Source organism: Cetorhinus maximus, chromosome 15 (assembly GCF_964194155.1).
Source record: "Cetorhinus maximus chromosome 15, sCetMax3.hap1.1, whole genome shotgun sequence".
NCBI classification, from domain to species: domain Eukaryota; kingdom Metazoa; phylum Chordata; class Chondrichthyes; order Lamniformes; family Cetorhinidae; genus Cetorhinus; species Cetorhinus maximus.
This window is the reverse complement of record NC_135893.1, coordinates 12,571,880-12,589,517: the sequence shown is the minus strand read 5'-3', so window position 1 is coordinate 12,589,517 and position 17,638 is coordinate 12,571,880. Positions and strand designations below refer to the sequence as shown.

Below are 17,638 nucleotides of genomic sequence, written 5' to 3'. Positions count from 1 at the left end.
GAGTTTATTGGGCCCAAATGTCCTATCTGCAGATGACGGAGCGACAGTGTCTCCAGAGACTTTGCCTTTCATGAGAGACTGTCACAGCACAAAATCATTTGCTGGCAGCCTCCAAGAGATAGCCTCCAATTGTGTGGGTGGTCACCTGATGCATTTGGCTTTAAAAGTGACAGTCATCTTGAACTTCTTCACCTCCAGCTCATTCCAGGCCAGCTGTGGAGCCCTCAGTGGGATCACCCACCCTGCAGCACATCTACTGCATAAAGGTCTTCACTGATGCCATGTTTACGCATGCACATCAATATATTTCCTTTACAACAGATAACAACAGTCAAGTGGAAAGAGCCAGAGGCTGGTTTCCCACAGGTACTTGGGGTCATTGATTGTACCCATGTAACCATCAAAGCACCAGTAGGGCAGCCAGGGGCATTCATCAGCTGCAAGAGATACCACCCCATTTATATTCATATTGTATGCAACCACAATCAAGGATCGTGTTGGTGTGTGCAAGGTATCCAGAGAGCAGTCCCGACACATAAATGCTCAGATGCTCCCAGTTGCCAGGGATGTTTATGGGTATGGATGCTTTGGATGGACAACTACTCGAAGTCAAAGGATACCCCCTGAAGAAATGGTTGATGACTTTAGTACGAAGTCCGAGGATGGAGCTTGAGTGTCATTACAATTAAAGCCATGCAATGACCAGGTCCATCATTGAGCAGACCATTGGTCTGTTCAAGGTGAGATTCCGGTGCCTGGATAGATCAGGTAGGTCACTCAGTACACAGCAGCCAGAGTCTCCCTCATGGTAGTAGTCTGCTGTGCACTGCACAATCTGACCTTCCAGAGAAGGAAAACCCTGTCTGAGGAGGAATTGAGGGAGACAGGCTGGGCCTCTAATGAGGAATCAGAGGAAGAGGAGGGTGAGGTGCAGCAGTTAACTGCCCAAGCTGGTCCAAGGGAGGGTCTGGATGCCTTTGAGACACGGGAAGCTCTGATCATCAGAAGATTCCATTAGTTGAGTTTCTCCAACTCAATATCACCTTCATGGCCATTGGCACTTTCTCCACACAGTTCCATAACATGAACACCAGTGCTGCCTATGGCCAATGTTACTCAGCCAAATAATGTTACTTAGATGGATGTACAGAATCACATAAGAGAATGAAATATATCCATACCCATACTTTCATACAGATGTAATGAATGAATGCGGTTGGATAATAATTGGAAAATAACAATAATTTATATACACAATGACTCAGATCAATGTTCAAATCTCACAATAAGAGAAGCACTAATATGCAACCAAGTGTGACTAATATGGAGTTTTCATGGTTCTTTTTGGTTGCTGCAGCATAGTGTTCCCCCTTCGCTAACAGCAGCAGTGGAGACAGCTGCGACTCTGTAAATGGAGGAAGCCATATGTTCTGTTAAGCGGGTCATCGCAGTGCTCATGGCATTGATGTAATGTTAATGCTAGAATGTGCAACTCCTCTGCTTTCTCTGCCACATCTCTACATGCCCTTGTTTTCGACCAATTCAATTCCATCCACTTGATATCAAGAAATGGCTGAAGGCACTGGATACTGCAAAGACTGTGGGCCCTGACAAGATTCCAGCATTGGTACTATGTTCCAGAACTAGCTGCACCCTTAGCCAAGCTGTTCCAGTACAGCTACACCACTGGCATCTGCCCAACAATGTGGAAAATTGCCCAGGTATATCCTGTCCATAAGAAGCAGGACAAATTTAACCCAGCCAATTACTGCGCCATCAGTCTACTCTCAATCATCAGTAAAGTGATGGAAGGGTTATCAACAGTGCTATCAAGTGACACTTACTCAGCAATAACTTGCTCCATGATGCTCAGTTTGGGTTGTGCTAGAGCCACTCAGTCCCTAACATCATTGCAGCCTTGGTCCAAATGCGAACGAAAGAGCTGAACTCAAGAGGTGAGGTGAGAGTTACTGCCCTTGCAAGGCAACATTTGACCGAGTGTGGCATCAAGGAACCCTAGCAAAACTGAAGTCAGTGGGAATCCAGGGGAAAACTCTCTGCTGGCTGGAGTCATACCTTGCACAAAGGAAGATCGTTGTGCCTGATTGAGGTTGATCATCTTAGTCCCAGGACATCACTGCAGGAGTTCCTCATGGTAGTGTCCTAGGCTCAACCATCTTCAGCTGCCTCATCAATAACCTTCCCTCCACCTTAAGGTCAGAAGTGGGAATTTTTGCTGATGATTGCACAATATTTAGCACCATTCATGACTCCTCAGAAGCTGAAGCAGTCCATGTCAATATGCAATAAAACCTCAACAACATTCAGACTGGGCTGATAAGTGGCAAGTAACATTCATGCCACACAAGTGCCAGTCATTGACCATTTCCAACAAGAGAGAATCTAATTATCTCCCCTTGACATTCAATGGCATTACCATCGCTGAATCCCGCACTATCAACATCCTGTGAGTTACCATTGACCAAAACTGAACTAGACCAGCCATATAAATACTGTGGCTACAAGGGCAGGTCAGAGGCTGGGAATTCTGCGGTGAATAACTCACCTCCTGACTCCCATGCAGTAACTATCTGCTGCATTTCTGTTACCACATTTCAAAATGTTGAAATATGAAAATAGAAAAATAAACTAAAATTTCTTGCAGACTTTTGTAACCTGACTTCTCTCCTAAGGTAGAAACCAAATATTTGCAAGCAGCTTTCAACCTACAAAAATCTTCCAAAACAATAAACCTCCAATGTACCTCAGTATATCCCTTTTCAGGCAACTTCTCTATAAATAATACTTGAATAATAGTCTTAAAGCAACTGAACAAGTTCAGTACAACTCCATCTCAGCAGCTAAACATCACAACCATGCTTTAGATCCTGGCTTACCCAGCAGCAGTGACCGTGGCTAGCACGTGTTTCAACTAGCTTGCATGTCTTAAAGGCTGCCTTCCCCTCTTAAAAGGCTAGCTGCACTCATGATATAGAAGCTACTGCTGACTTTCTGTAGAGGAAGTGGCTACAAGGAGAAGCAAACCAATTGGAAAAGCCGAATGGAGAAATTAGGGTTCCCATGTGTTCCAATTGAGGCATTAGTACAGGGGGTGCAAAGAAGGAGAAAACTAATGTTTTCACAGGGGTCAAACGGCCCTGAAGGCAAACCATGAGAAGGGAATGGGAGCAGGTTGTCGGGGAGGACAATTCCCAGGTCTTGAGGAACTAAAAGCAGTTCAATTACCTTACACAGGTGCCCATGGTCAGTGAATGGATCTCCACAGGACATCTGCAACCCGCCACACGACCAACTTCTCACACTGCTCAATCCACTACACTCCCATTCTCATCAATCAGCAATCAGGACTCATGCATAAAATTTCAGATATTCCACCTCACTCTCATACACCTACCAATGCTGCCAGCCTCTTACCTAGCTCTTGCTGCTTCCACATACCTCCAGTTATTCAGCAAAGGCAGGCATATAGCCCGAACACATTGCGACACACTCACTGATATTCCCTCCCTCTTGCAGGACAAAATCATATGTAACAGGAGAGGACCAGCAGGAGGAGATGGTGCTTGGCAGTAAAGGACGGGCAGTGACTGAGGCCATTGCATCTGGCATCGTCAAGAACATTCAGAATGACAATATGTTCCTGCCTTATTCTCAAATTGCCACCCCTCCACCCCGCTCCACATCCTACTCTCTAACATGAAGTGACAGCTGCAGATGGTGTGACCACAGACTTCTTGCTTTCCACCCCAAAAACCCCCTTTTGCATTTTTGTTTTCAGATACCCAAGAACTGCCACCTGGCCAGCAACTGCAGTCTCATGAGCAAGGGCAGGAGTTGTTACAGACCTATGAGGAAGAAGCAGCATCACTTGATCTGATAACCACAGCTACCAGCTCAAAAACAGGCCCTGCACATATTTAAGAGGACAGTATAGAGTCAGGGTGTGCATATGGTCAATCCCCTGGATTCCCACTGACTTCAGTTTTGCTAGGGCTCCTTGGTGTCACACTCGGTCAAATGCTGCCTTGCAAGCCCAGAAGGAAAAAACAGATCGGACCAGTACTCTTAGTTTCCAGTTTTTACTGGTGTTCCATTTTAAGATATGAAAGACTAGTTCGGACTAGTATTCTTATTGCCCAATTTTTACTGTTTTTTTCCTTCTGGGAGGCCAGCCGCTCTCACCTCACCTCACCTCTTGAGTGAACTGCAGTCAGGCCAAAGGAAATAAGTTTGTTTACCGGCTCCCCAGAGGCCAGGATCACAGATGAGTTCTGCTGCAGGGAACTCAGATAAGGACTTTGATGGGGCAGCATACTGAAGAATCCTGATGAGCTTGCATACTGAGATGCTTGGTGCATTGGCAGGTCTGCTGAACATATCTTGATACTGTCAAGGAGCATGGAGCAACTTTAGTCTGGCTTCAAGTTAGCACAGGGTTTCATGCAGGGCTTGGAGACCATTTTTCCCGATATAGAAGTGGTGGTTAACTTCATGGTAGCACTTGTATGATGCAGGGTCTCGTGGCTGAAATCATAACTTCCATTGAAGCACAGATGGCAGCCACCTAAAGTCTCGGTGCTGCAGTGGAAGCTCAGATTGAAGTCATGAGATCCATGCTTGTCTCCCTGTAGGCTCAGACTGCTATGGATCTCAGTGCCCAAAAGGGCATGCAGACTCTCACTGCAGTCCAGCAGATTACCAGGATTGCTGAGGTGCTGCCCTGGTGGAGTGGCTGTGGCACCGTGGATAACAAACCTGCTGTCTCCCCAGAAGAGTGCATTAATGCTCCCACTACTGCTATTCCATCAGTGCCCTTGCTGTCGTGTCTTATCCAGTCATCCAAACTACTGCCACCCATGCTAAGATCGTTCAGTCCAAAGCGGGGCCCTCAAGGCCTAGGGCTGCTCAAGGTTGTCCTGCGAGGCCATCTGCAGGCTCTTCCATTGAAAGTCAGCAGTCTTCTACTAACAATGCTGTAGTTACTGGGATAGCACTGCATAAGAGCATTAGGCCAGGCAAGGACACCCGCAAGACAAGCAATAAGGGAATGCACAAGGTGAATAGTTCAATTCCAAATGTATTTTTGTGTGTGTTGTTGTCTAAAATAGTGATGGAAAGGCTTTTTGCTGGTTGTTTTGTCTCAAGATTTTGGCCAAGAGGACACTGTGATCGCTGTGATGGGATGTGACAGATGGATTGAAAGTTGGAGCAATGGTGACAATGCAAAGACATCTTGGGGGAACTGGAGTTTCAGTAGCTACTCTTGGACAACCCATCCAGAGCAAAGGATCCCAATACCTCCTCCATGATCCTTTCCCTTCTCCTCCTTCTGCTCCTGAGTTGACCTCCAGATGCCTGGTAGTAATGGCTGTGCCCTTATGACAGTGAGGATGTGAAGGATGCAGCACTTGGATACCCACTCTGGTGAGTAGTGGAGGGCTTCCCCCGAGTGATGCAGAAAGTGAGTTTGTTGTTTCAGGATGACGATAGTTTGTTCCACCATGTTCCTTGAATCTGCATTGCTCTCATGATAGGTGCCTTGTCCTCATGTGATTGGGTGGTGGAGGGGAGCGATGAGCCATGTGTGTACATTGTATCCCTTATGACCAAGCCATCAGCATCTGATTCATTGTGGTATCTCAAAGATGGCAGGGCTGGTTGACTGCCTCAGGGCGAAGGTGTTGTGGTTGCTACCAGCATAGCGAACATTCATCAACATGATTTTCTGTGCGTGGTCGCATAGCAACTGCATATTGATGGCTTGGTAGCCCTTGTGATTCCAGTACATTTCTCCATTTACATGTGGGGCCCACAGAGCCACGAGCATGTAGTTGATCACTCTTTGCACCATTGTGAATACCACTCTCCTGGCAAAGCCTCGTACCCAATCCTGCTTCCATTTGGTAGGAGAGAAGACTAAGAAGTTACCTGTTCTTGGGTACAAGGCTTCCGTCACTTCCCTGATGCAATGACGGATGGCAAACCGGGAAATGTTGGCTACATTACTTGCATCCAGCTGGAAAGATACACTAGAAGTTGAGGGTGACAGTAACTTTGACAGCCATTAGCAGCACCATACTTGTCATGCTGTGCAGCTGTCGGTCCTGTTGAAGGAGGTGGCACAGTTAAGTGATCACCTCTTTCAAGAATTGTATGTGCCTCACATATTCCTCCTGACTGAGGTGGAGGTAGAAGTGCTCCCTGAATCCCGAGGGCCTTCTGTTGAAAACCTTCCTCCTTCTCCCGCTATGGACAGCTTTCCCTCTCTGCTGCCTGTGCTCTACTTCGCTGTCGTATTGCAACCCAAGAGGGATTGTAATCATAACCTTCATAAATAACTCTAACAGGCAGAAAGCTCCTCTGACCTCCCTATCAGGATGCAACAACACTGCCTTCAAAATCTATCAAGTCACCAAAACTCCTCCAAGAACATTTGCGGACCAAGATGGGAGGAGTGCACTGTTAATTCTAGCCCCACTTCTCCACAGGTCATAACAATAGTTTAAATGTTTAATTCACCAACAAAACTGGCCAATTGCTACCCTTTGACACTGTCATTCCCAGCATAAAAAGACTCTAACCAGGATTCTTTCAGTAAACCCAAAAATTATTGATTTATTATAAAACAAGCTACTTTTTAAAAACAAGTTAATAAACTGGTTAACATACAAGTTGTAGATTAGAAGTATAATGATTTCCCCCTTTTAAAAAAAAACTGATATCCGAACCCCCATATGCTCACACACACACAAAACAGAACGAAACAAACACAGTCTCCTGCAGAGTTGGAGTATGGGAAAGTTGATCTAACAGAATTCTGGTCATTATAGGTCTGGAAGTTCTTTCAGGTGGATTTTTTTTTTGGTGAAACTGTCCTCGATGACTCTGACTTATCACAACTTTGCAGACTTTCAAAATAAAACAGATGAGTTATTCTGATGAGACGTTTCTGAGAAAAGTTTTACACAAAGGTGGGGCAGAGAGAGAGAAAGAGAGAGTCTTTTCTTGCAGCTTGCTTCTAAGGCACACCTACACACACTCACCCTCTGACTAAGAGTTTTAAGGCTAAGATGTTCAAAGAATACTTCTGTTAGGCCAGTTGTTTCTAACCAATCAGCAAGAGTCTGGCAACAGCAGTTCTTTGTTAACGTAGATATACAAAGTATCTCTTCCCTCTCCAGGTGTTCCTACTGGACAGCTGTCTTGACCTGTGCTTCCTTGACAAATGGCATATTCACAACCCCGAATTAATATTGCAAACTCTTAAAAATAACTCAGGACGAAGAATGTCCAAAATTCAATGTCTTTCAAATTTTTCCAAAAACGAATTCCTCACAGAACACAGCACATAATTTCCACAACTTTGCAAGAGCAAAATTAAATCAGAAGCACCTCAGCTGCAAGTTGGATGGCTAGCCCTTTAAATCATGCTTATGTGGGGTCCCTTGTGCAGCTGAACAATTGTTGAACAATTGTTCAGATGTGAGGAAACAGGAGAGGCTTTAACTGGATTCACCTTATCCAAATTGGCAGAACATGCATCAAGTCAGGCTGCTCTGCCACACTAGTGCCCTGTCAATCAGAACATGCTACATAGGCCATGCTAAAGATGGACAGAAATGTTCCAGACACCATTGTTTCTCTTTGAGGCTCTTGAATCGCGGGCACCAGCAATGCTACAGGACCAATTTCATGGTCATTTTCTGTAATGACAGCACTTTCTTCTTTGAGCAGCTGCACTGTTTTGCAGAAGTTACACCAGGAAGTTCCCAGGAATCAGAGTTTTCATGGGGTCTCTGGGAGTGTGCGAATATTTACAGTATAAGGGGGTCCCAAAAAGAAAGTTTGAAAACCTCTGTAATAGGAAATACTGTACTAAACATTTAAAGCATGCTGTACCTAACCTAGAAGTGCTTAATGACAGAGCCTTATGCACTATTAACCTGTGCTGTATCGTTTCTGGGAGATTTGAATTGAATATTGTGCTAAGAGGCTTTTTTCCATAAATCTTCTTAGGCAGTTACTTGGAATTGAGGATGACTTGCTTCCACTCTGGTTCAATAGGTTCTGAGGTGTCTGATAAGTCCATTGCGCTATCTGCAGACTCTCCTAAATGCAGGGCATGTGGTGCTTGAAGGGTCAGGTAGATGAGTTGTTTGGAGGTTTGTGCGCTCTCTTCGATGCTTGGACTTTGCCTCTGCGTGTTCCCAATGAAGTCTCTTGATGTGATTGGTGCCTACTAGAATGAACCTTCTCCAATTTGCTCAGTCATGGACTAGGGACTGTTATGAGATGCTGGAGATGTTTGACTTCTCCAAGGATGCTTTGAGGATATCACCAAAGCATTTCTGCTGTCCTCCTGGGAGTCTCCAGCTGTGACTGAATTCCGAGTGTAGCAGTTGCTTTGGGAGTCTGGTGTCAGGCATACAAATGGCATGCTCTGCCCAGAGGAGCTGGTTTTGAGTGATTAGTGCCTCCAATGCTGGGTATGTTGGCTTAGGAGAGGACGCTGCAGTTGGACCACCTTTCTTGCCACCAGATTTGAAGGATCAATCATCTTCCACTCATTCAACCAGTAACCTAAGCCGTACTTCATCTAGGAGTGTCCAGTCAGATATATAGTAGAGTAGCAGTTATGGCATTGTCATCTGTGAAATTGAATTCAATAGGTCTTATTATCATCATGGAAGCTGTGCATTGTAAGAACCCAACTGTTTCAAAAGCCCAATTCACTAATGTTCTTCAGGGAGGAGAACCTGCCTTTCCACTTTCCACCTGGCCTACACATGATTCTAGTCTACACACTTATGTAGTTGACTCTTAAAGCCCTCTGAACTAGTCTAGCAGTTCACTCATGATTCTCAGGAACAAGTATAAAAATTATTATACACCAACCTGTACAACCCAGAAATCTGAAGTCTGGAAACATCATTGTCTGGAATTTTTTTGAGCAGATCCACAAACTCGTCACTTGACTCCTTACATAGCACAAACAGTTCCAGCACATAATGAGCAGCCCACCCAGCAGAGACAATCCAACAGCTTCCAATCAGCAAGCACACCTGACTATTCTTGTCACTGCTATAGAGTTTGACTTTCACAATGGCAGCATGTCCCCTGATGGCGATGGCTAACAGGCTGGGGCTCATGCTGCCAACGCAACAAACATGGTGCCCTCACAGAAAAACCACTGCAGCGGGGTCAGCATCATGGTCCGGCCACCCAAAAACATGATGTTGAAGATGTAAGCAACAGCTGCAAACAGTGTCAAGATTCCAATGAAAAGAAAACGGGCCAAATGGAACTTCTTACATCTAAAGATAGCCACCAAGGCCAGTAGACTTTCAAGGATGATGGAAGAACACAAAATGATTAAGAAAACAGAGCTGATACTCAGGTCCTGGAACTTATCATTGGAGTCCTCAAGCTTCCTGGTTTGGTTATAATGAAAACTTAATAAATTCCTTGTTGTAGTAATTGTTAAAGGAGCTCATGGCCACAGTGCATGGCATTCCCCCCATTTCTACAAAAGTATATATATCTATAGTGTTTTCTGGTTCATACACTTGTAGTTTGGCATTCTAATGTCATTCTTTAATGCAAAAATTCTGAAATCCAGAAATGACTTGGTCTCAAGCATTCTGGACTGGAGAGCTCACAGTGTAGGAAGTTGCAACAGGGCTGTAAATCTTGCTGACTACATAATCGTGTACAGATCTTCTGCAATCACAGTATGTTGGAAGACACATGCTTGTATCTAATGAAGCTCTGTTACCAGCGACAGAGCCATGGCAAACTTACTTGGCAGCATTGGCTATAGAATGGTAATTTTCTGATTCCATACTCCCAGTGCTAGGCATAATTTTTCAAGCATTTAAAAGAATAGATTGGGAGGGGCGCCCTACTCATGCCTTAGGCCTGAATTTCTGCCAAGTCAGAAGGGCTCCAGCACCGGAGCCCCAACTCCAGAAGTCCCGCCCCTGAACTAGGGTTGGGTGGGGGGAAATGGGAGCAGGAAGTACTACATATATCCTCAGTTCATGGCAGCAGCAGCACTGGAGTGCAGCTGCCTTGATGCAGAAGCAATTTTCATCACCTAGGATTCTGAAACATGACTTGTGGGCTTTAGACATTTGAGAAAAAGGTCTAAACCTATCAGAGTTCTTTGGAGTGTCAAGTACCCCTTTGGGAGAGGTCAGGTACCCCTTTGAGATTGATAACAGTAGGCATTAGTGTTTGTAGAAGGTGGATAGTTTCTGTGGAACTGTCAAGTTGTCAAGCCATTTAAATCCCCTGCCCTGTGACTCGTGGTTGAAAAAAATCAGTGCTTGAAATTTCAATAGATGCTTGTTGACATAAGCCTGAGGACTATCATTATGGGATTAGTGCTGCTTAACTGTTTCCACAACCTATCATTATCACAGTGGGGGCCAATAAGTTCACAGTTTGATAAACTGTTGCATGTGGTTATAAAGAGATATGGGGCTATGAATACAAATCTTTGTTTTTTGAAGGGATTAAGCACTTGAAGAGATTTCAACTTATTGAATGGGCTTTTATCAATGAGAGTTTTTTTTTAAATATAGTGAAGTTGATGTGGAGAGTTTGAGGGATCATGGGGGTTGGATAGATGGGCATGAGGTGGCATGGAGAGTACAAAGGGCATTAGGGGAGTGAGTAGAAGGGCATGGATTAGCATGGAGGGCATGAGGGGCCTTGGGGGGGTGGGTCAGGGCCATGGCGTGGCATGAGTTGGCACGGATGGGGTATAGGGAGTGTGTGGGGGTGATGAGGGGTGTGAGGGGTGAGGGCTAGAGGGCCTTACTATTTTTATGATAACTGGGATGAAGTCTCTGAGCACCTAGGTGGGCCTTTTAAACAGCCCGCCTCTGCACTCAGCATGCCCTGCGGCTGCCTCCACACTGCTTCAGGGGTGGTGGGCCCAATTACAGTTACCACCCCACCGCCCCCCTCCCACCCCCCAGAACAGAAATCAGTCCAGATCATTTTGGGAAGTGTCTCCTGAGTCAGGTTGGGAAATCGGGAATTTTCCTGAACCTGCGCATCTGACTCAACCCTTCGCGAAAATTCGACCCTTCGTTTTTGATAGGCTGCCAGTGGGCAAAGCTTCCATCCCAGAAATACAAAGTAACCCCTTAGATAATGTCACGCACCAACTACCTATAATGGAATATAAGGCTTATTGCTTATGCAAATCAAGGGCTTACCATCTGTTTTAGGCCCCTTTGCCAAATTGGACTGTTGTAAATCACGCGGTCAGTTTCTTCAGCAGGAAAACTGGCTATCCTTAAAGAACAGTAAATGTTATAATTTCAAGAACAGGCATCCTTCGCCTTGGTTAACATAAAAAATGCTCAAGACTCTGAAAGAAGGTTTTTAATCTACAATATCTATAAAAATAAATATAACTGAGTACAACAAGACCACAATCATTAACACATCCTGACTTGGCAAAGTTTCGCCATGAGCAGACTGCTCAATGTTCAATGACTCACTGAGTCATACTGTATTTTTCAGGCTTTGTTTTTTCACTTGGTATTCTTTAGTATTCTTTAGCTGGATCTTGTTGTAAGGTTTGATATTTCAAATCATTTGGGGAAACAACTAAACAGGCAGACAGGAATTGGTTTTTTGAATTTTTGAAAACACTTGTACAGTTTTAAATAAGTATGCACTGCATTGATATACAAAGAACAAAGAACAAAGAAAAGAAAAGTACAGCACAGGAACAGGCCCTTCGGCCCTCTAAGCCTGCGCCGATCATATTGCCTGTCGACTAAAACATTTTGCACCTCCGGGGTCCGTATCCCTCTATTCCCATCCTATTCATGTATTTGTCAAGCTGCCTCTTAAAAACACTATCGTACCTGCTTCCACCACCTCCTCTGACAGCGAATTCCAGACACTCACTACCCTCTGCGTAAAAAGCTTGCCCTGCACATCTCCTCTATAGTTTTCTCCTTTCACCTTAAACCTTGAAATCAAATATTTTAAAAATATTGTAAAGACAGCAAGGTAGAGCTTGCACTTATATATTATCTTATCACAGCTTTCGAACATCCCAAAGCACTTCAACACTAATAAATCACGTTTGAAGGGCAATCCTGGTTGTTGTTATAGGGGGTAACCAATTTGCATCTAGCAAAATCCCACCAACAGCAAATGAGATGAATAGCCAACTAATTGTTTTTTTCCCAGGGCAAGAAAGTTGTCCAGGACACCTGGGATATCCCTTCTGTACTTTGAATAGTAACTTAGGATTTGTCACTTGCAGCTGAATGGGCAGACAGGACCTTGCTTTAGCATCTCATTCACAGAATCACAGAATCGTTATAGCTCAGAAGAAGGCCATTTGCCCTGTTGTATCTGCACCAGCTCTCCTAATGAGCAATTCCCCTAGTGCATTCCCCCACCTTCTCCCCATAACTCTGCTCATTCTTCCTTTTCAGATAACAGTCAATTCCCATTTGAATGCCTTGATAGAACCTGCCTCCACCACACTCCCACGCAGTGCATTCCAGGCCCTAACTACTCGCTGCGTGAAAAAGTTTTTCCTCATGTTGCTTTTGCTTCTTTCGCCAATTACGTTAAATCTGTGCCCTCTCGTTCTCGATGATTTCACAAGTGGGAACAGTTTCTCCCTAACTACTCTATCCAGAAGCCTCATGATTTTGAATGCCTCTATTAAATCTCCTCTCAGCCTTCTCTTCTCCAGGGAAAACAGTCCCAACTTCTTCAATCTATCTTCTTAACTGAAGTTCCTCACCCCTGGAACCATTCTCGTGGATCTTTTCTGCACTCTCGTCAATGCCTTCACATCTTTCCCAAAGTGTGTTACCCAGAACTGGACGCAATGCCCCAGCTGAGGCTGAACTAATGTCTTATAAAGTTCACCATAACCTCCTTGTTCTTGTACTCTATATCCCTATTAATAAAGCTTAGGTTACTCAATGCCCCTATTAATAAAGCCTAGGATATTGTATACTTTATTATCTGCTCTCTCAACCTGTCCTGTCACCTTCAATGACTTATGCACATATACACCAAGGTCCCTCTGCCCCTGCACCCCTTCAGAGTTACTTTTTTAAATTAATTCACAGGATGTGGGTTTCGCTGGCTGGGCCAGCAATTATTGCCCATCCCTAGTTGCCCTTGAGATATCCTTTAATTTACATTGTCTCTCCATGTTCTTCCTACCAAATGAATCACTTCACATTTCTCTGCATTGAAGTTCATCGATGTAATAAACTTGGAGTGCAGGATGGGTTTCTTGTGAGAAACAGTAAATTTTAATTACAGTCTCCTGATGAGGATCCATGCTTGTTCCAAGACCCAGGCTAAAAGCTCCACTCCTAAGATTCCCCGTGCTTAGGGCTGATACGTCTGTACAGTCACATGACCCCATAATAGTAAGAAATGGTTTAACTTAAATCTGCCACTTGTCCGCCCATTCCACCAACTTGTCTATATCCTTTTGAAGTTCTATGCTATCTTCCTCATTGTTCACAATGCTTTTAAGTTTCGTATCATCTGAAAATGTTGAAATTGTGCCCTGTACACCAAGCTGTAGGTCATTAATAAATATCAGGACAAGCAATGATCCCAACACTGACCCCTGGGGAACTGCACTACCAACCTACCTCCGTCCCAAAAAACATCTATTAACTACTATTCTTTGTTTCCTGTCACTCAGCCAATTTCGTATCCATGGGCAGAATTTTCATGTTAGCGTGCGGGGGCAGGCCCCGCACACCGAAACGTAAAACGACGCGTGGTGACGTCGAGCGAGCACCCCGACATCGCAGCGCACCATTGCAAGATTTCGGTGGGTGGGCGCACAACAATCTCTGATGCGTACCTGCCATTAATTAACAGGCCACTTAAGGCCCTTGAGGCACCAATTAACAGCGATTTTTCGGGGTCCGTGCGATCTTCAGGTCGCCGCACGGGCGCAACGGGCAGGTGGGTAGGACACGTTTGTATAAACCTCATCCACGGGCGGGATAAGAGGAGTCAGTGGGGTCGTGAATGTGCTCAGTCAGATATTTAATTTTGAAAGTTACTGATGTAACTGCCTGTGTGAGCAGAAATACTTCAAAACTCATACCAGCTGCTTGGACAGGACTCGCAACCTTCAGGTCAGCACTCTACAGTGAAGATCCTTTTTGGGGCCTGCAGGTTTCAGGAAGCCTTCCCTTAGCCTGGGAATAGGAGTTGTGTTCTCCACTGGAGGCACATCCTCTGAGGAGGAAGGGAGGGCCAGAAAGGGGAGGAGGCCAGGAGTGCACATTCAGCCTCTGGGGAGCGACCTTTGAGAGGAGAGGCGCAGGCACAAGATGCGCAGGGCCAACAGGAAGTCCGAGGCGGAAGGGGCCGCAGAAGACGCCAATATCCTGTTGCCAGGGTATACAGGTGGTGAAGCAGCTACCTCAATATGTCTGAGGTGCAGTGCCAAAGGAGGCTCCGTCTCTCAAGGGAGACAGTCAACTCTGTGTCAGATGATAGGCCCTGAGATCTCCGCTAACCATGTGGGTGGACACCCCATGCCAGTGGCTCTAAAGGTCACAGCTGCCCTCAACTTCTATGCCTCTGGCTCTTTCCAGGGCTCGGTGGGTGACCCTTGCGGTGTCTCCCAATCAGCTGTCCACACTTGTATCAAGCAGGTGACAGACACTTTGTTCAGGCATGCATTGACCTTCACTACTGCTGGGACCAGGCCAGCCAGATAGTGCGAGTCAGAGGCTTCGCAGTGATTGCTGGCTTCTTTGCATCCAAGGTGCAATAGACTGCACACATGTGGCCATCAAGGCGCCAGTAGGTGAGCCCGGTGTCTTCGTCAACAGGAAAGGATTCCACTCCATGAACGTGCAGATAGTGTGTGATCACAGGATGCAGATTTTGCAAGTCTGTGCAAGGTACCCAGGCAGCTCCCACGACGCCCACATCCTCAGACACTCCCAGGTGCTGGGGCTCTTCGGTGCTCCAGCCCAGCTGGATGGATGGCTGCTGGGTGACAAGGGCTATCCCCTCAGAAGGTGGTTCATGACGTCTCTCCACCATCCAAGAACAGAAGCTGAGCAGCGGTACAATAGGAGCTACGCCTCCACAAGGGCTGTAATGGAGAGAACCATCGATCTTCTCAAGATGCGCTCCTGATGCCTGGACTGTTCAGGGGCACACTCCAGTACCCCCCAGATTGTGTGTCACTGATAGTGGTTGCATGCTGCACTCTCCACAATCTTGTGCTGGAAAGGGGTGATGCTGTGGACAAAGAAGATGTAGATGCAGTTGTTGCGGCTGCACATGATGAGTCCAGCAGTGAGTTCGAGGATGAGCACGCACAGGGAAATGCTGAGGGGGTAGACACTGACCTGGGCATACCCCAGGGAGGCAGGGACATCTGGGAGGCTTTAATCCAATGAACCTTCAGCTAGAACATCACAGATGGACCTCCAACAAAAGCCTGTTGCAGGCTCCATACTTGATACCTGAGTGCTAAATCTGCCTGGATAGGAACATTAACTAAGGCCTTGTCAATAAAGCTCAACGTGACACAACTCACTCATAACGTCATGGGTAACCATCCACCTGCAGAGGGAAAGAGGCACCCTCAGCCATGGTCACATGTCTAAATTTCATGAAATAACAAAATGAACTTAAGGAAACAAAATGACAAAGGTGCTAAACAGCACACCAACTAATCATGACCTCATTGCGGGGCAACACAAAAGCACCAGTGAGAAACCCATGGTGTGCCTAAGGTGCCTTAAATTTATGCTTTCAGGTGCTATGTCTAGGTGCGGTCCCCTCACTGGCACTGGCATCTGAGACAGCCTGCTCACTGTGCTGTCCTGTTGGCCTCAATGACCTTGGCAGCCGTCCTCTGGCCCATGGAGCCTGTGCTGGCCCCGCCTGGGAGGGAGCAGCCAGTTGCACAGCTGGCATTTCCCTGTCATCACAGCCTCATCGGATGCAATGGTCACTGGCAGAGGGGCAGAGGAGCTGCTGCCCTCATCTGGAGTGCCCTGAGAGGAGCCCGCAGAGACTACAGGCAGCTTCTGCGCCAACGTGAGGTCGCTTCGGACCTCCCTGCTCACTGTAGATAGATGGGCACCAAGCTGGGACACTTGGTGCCCAGACCATCTCTCACACTGGCATTGACCAGCTGAGGTCAATGCTGATGTGAGGGCTTGCTGGTCCGAGCGCATACCCAGGAAGCCCTGATTGGTCTCCTGGAGGAGCCTCTCCAAGTGAGTCGCCACTCTCTCCATGGAGGCAGCATGGCACTTGACCATGAGGCTCATTGCATCGGCAATGGTCCGCGTGGACTCCTCCACCACGGAAACTAAGCCAAGCATAACCTCATGTATCTCCGCCAGATCCTCCCGCACACCCTGCTGGACTTCCAGTGTTTGTTGCCTCGTGGACGACTCCAGCGGCACATCATCAACCACCGACTGAGCATGTGCCTGGTCCCCTGCAGTCCTCCGACTGCTGGCACCATGGGTACTCTCTGTCTCCGCCAGCTCCTCCAGCGGCTGTGAAGTGCCCTCACTGCTGTGCCCTGGGGCACTAGCCGATGATCTAATTCCCACCTAGGTGCTAGTGTCTGCGCTGGTGCCTGCCTGGCAGAGAAGGTATGATGCTGGTATGTCAGAGACTTCAGGGCCCTCAGGTGTGAGGGGTGGGGGGGCGGTGCCCTGTGCCTCCTCCACCCAGCCCTGCTCCGCTGATGCTGAAAGGAAGAACAAGGACATTTGATTAGTTAACATGGAGACAATGTCAATGTGCATCCCTGTCGCCCGGATCATTATGTGCTCATCCTTCCATAAGCGATGGTCAAGCCATGTTGCAAACTTCAATCACTGAACATTCAGCAGTGCCATGGCTGCTGGGACACCAATGGTGACCTCAGTGCTGGGCAAACATACCTGCCCGTGGCACCCCACTGACACCGGTGGACCTGGGCACAAGACGCCTCTCCAGATCGAGGGCCTCCTGCCCGAACCTGGTAATGGTGGATAACTAGGCCAGCCCTCAACCGCTCGGTGGCATTATGAGCATTCTTCTCCTGAAAAGGAGAGAAGAGCATTGATTAGTACAACTTGTACCTGGAATCTCTTCGCTGCCATACCACCCCAACCAGAGTGGAACATTGCAGGGCTCCAATGCCTGCTCACCTTGCAGCTGCCGCACAGTCACACAAAGATGCCTGGTCTGTCCCCCCCACCTTGGCTAAATACAGCCTACATCACATTTGGCACCACATGGTCTAACCTTCCATAGCAAGGAGGCGCAAGGACGTGGACCGCAAAGGGCAGCAGATGGATCGGTGCCCCGCCACCTGGAAGCTCCCCTCCCAGCATGTCAGCACCCTGACTTTGACATATTTTGCAGCTCCAGCATTGCGCCTAGGTGCAGATCCTCCAGGTTGCCCCTAAAACAGTAATGTGGGTGTCACTGTACCACATGCTGCGGGTGAAGAATCCATCTCATCACTACCCTCTAAGGGTGACCTTGGCGTGGGCAATATCTGATGGCCCGCCCAGCGAAGGACACATGCCGCCAATGATTCAATGCAGTAACTGCACTCAGA

The 17,638-nt window shown here is 46.8% G+C and overlaps 1 pseudogene; it reads right to left on the bottom strand.

Moving 5' to 3' along the window:
* Nucleotides 1-5,647: 5,647 nt before the first annotated feature.
* Nucleotides 5,648-9,542, bottom strand: LOC144691109 (sphingosine 1-phosphate receptor 2-like; annotated as a pseudogene).
* Nucleotides 9,543-17,638: the final 8,096 nt, after the last annotated feature.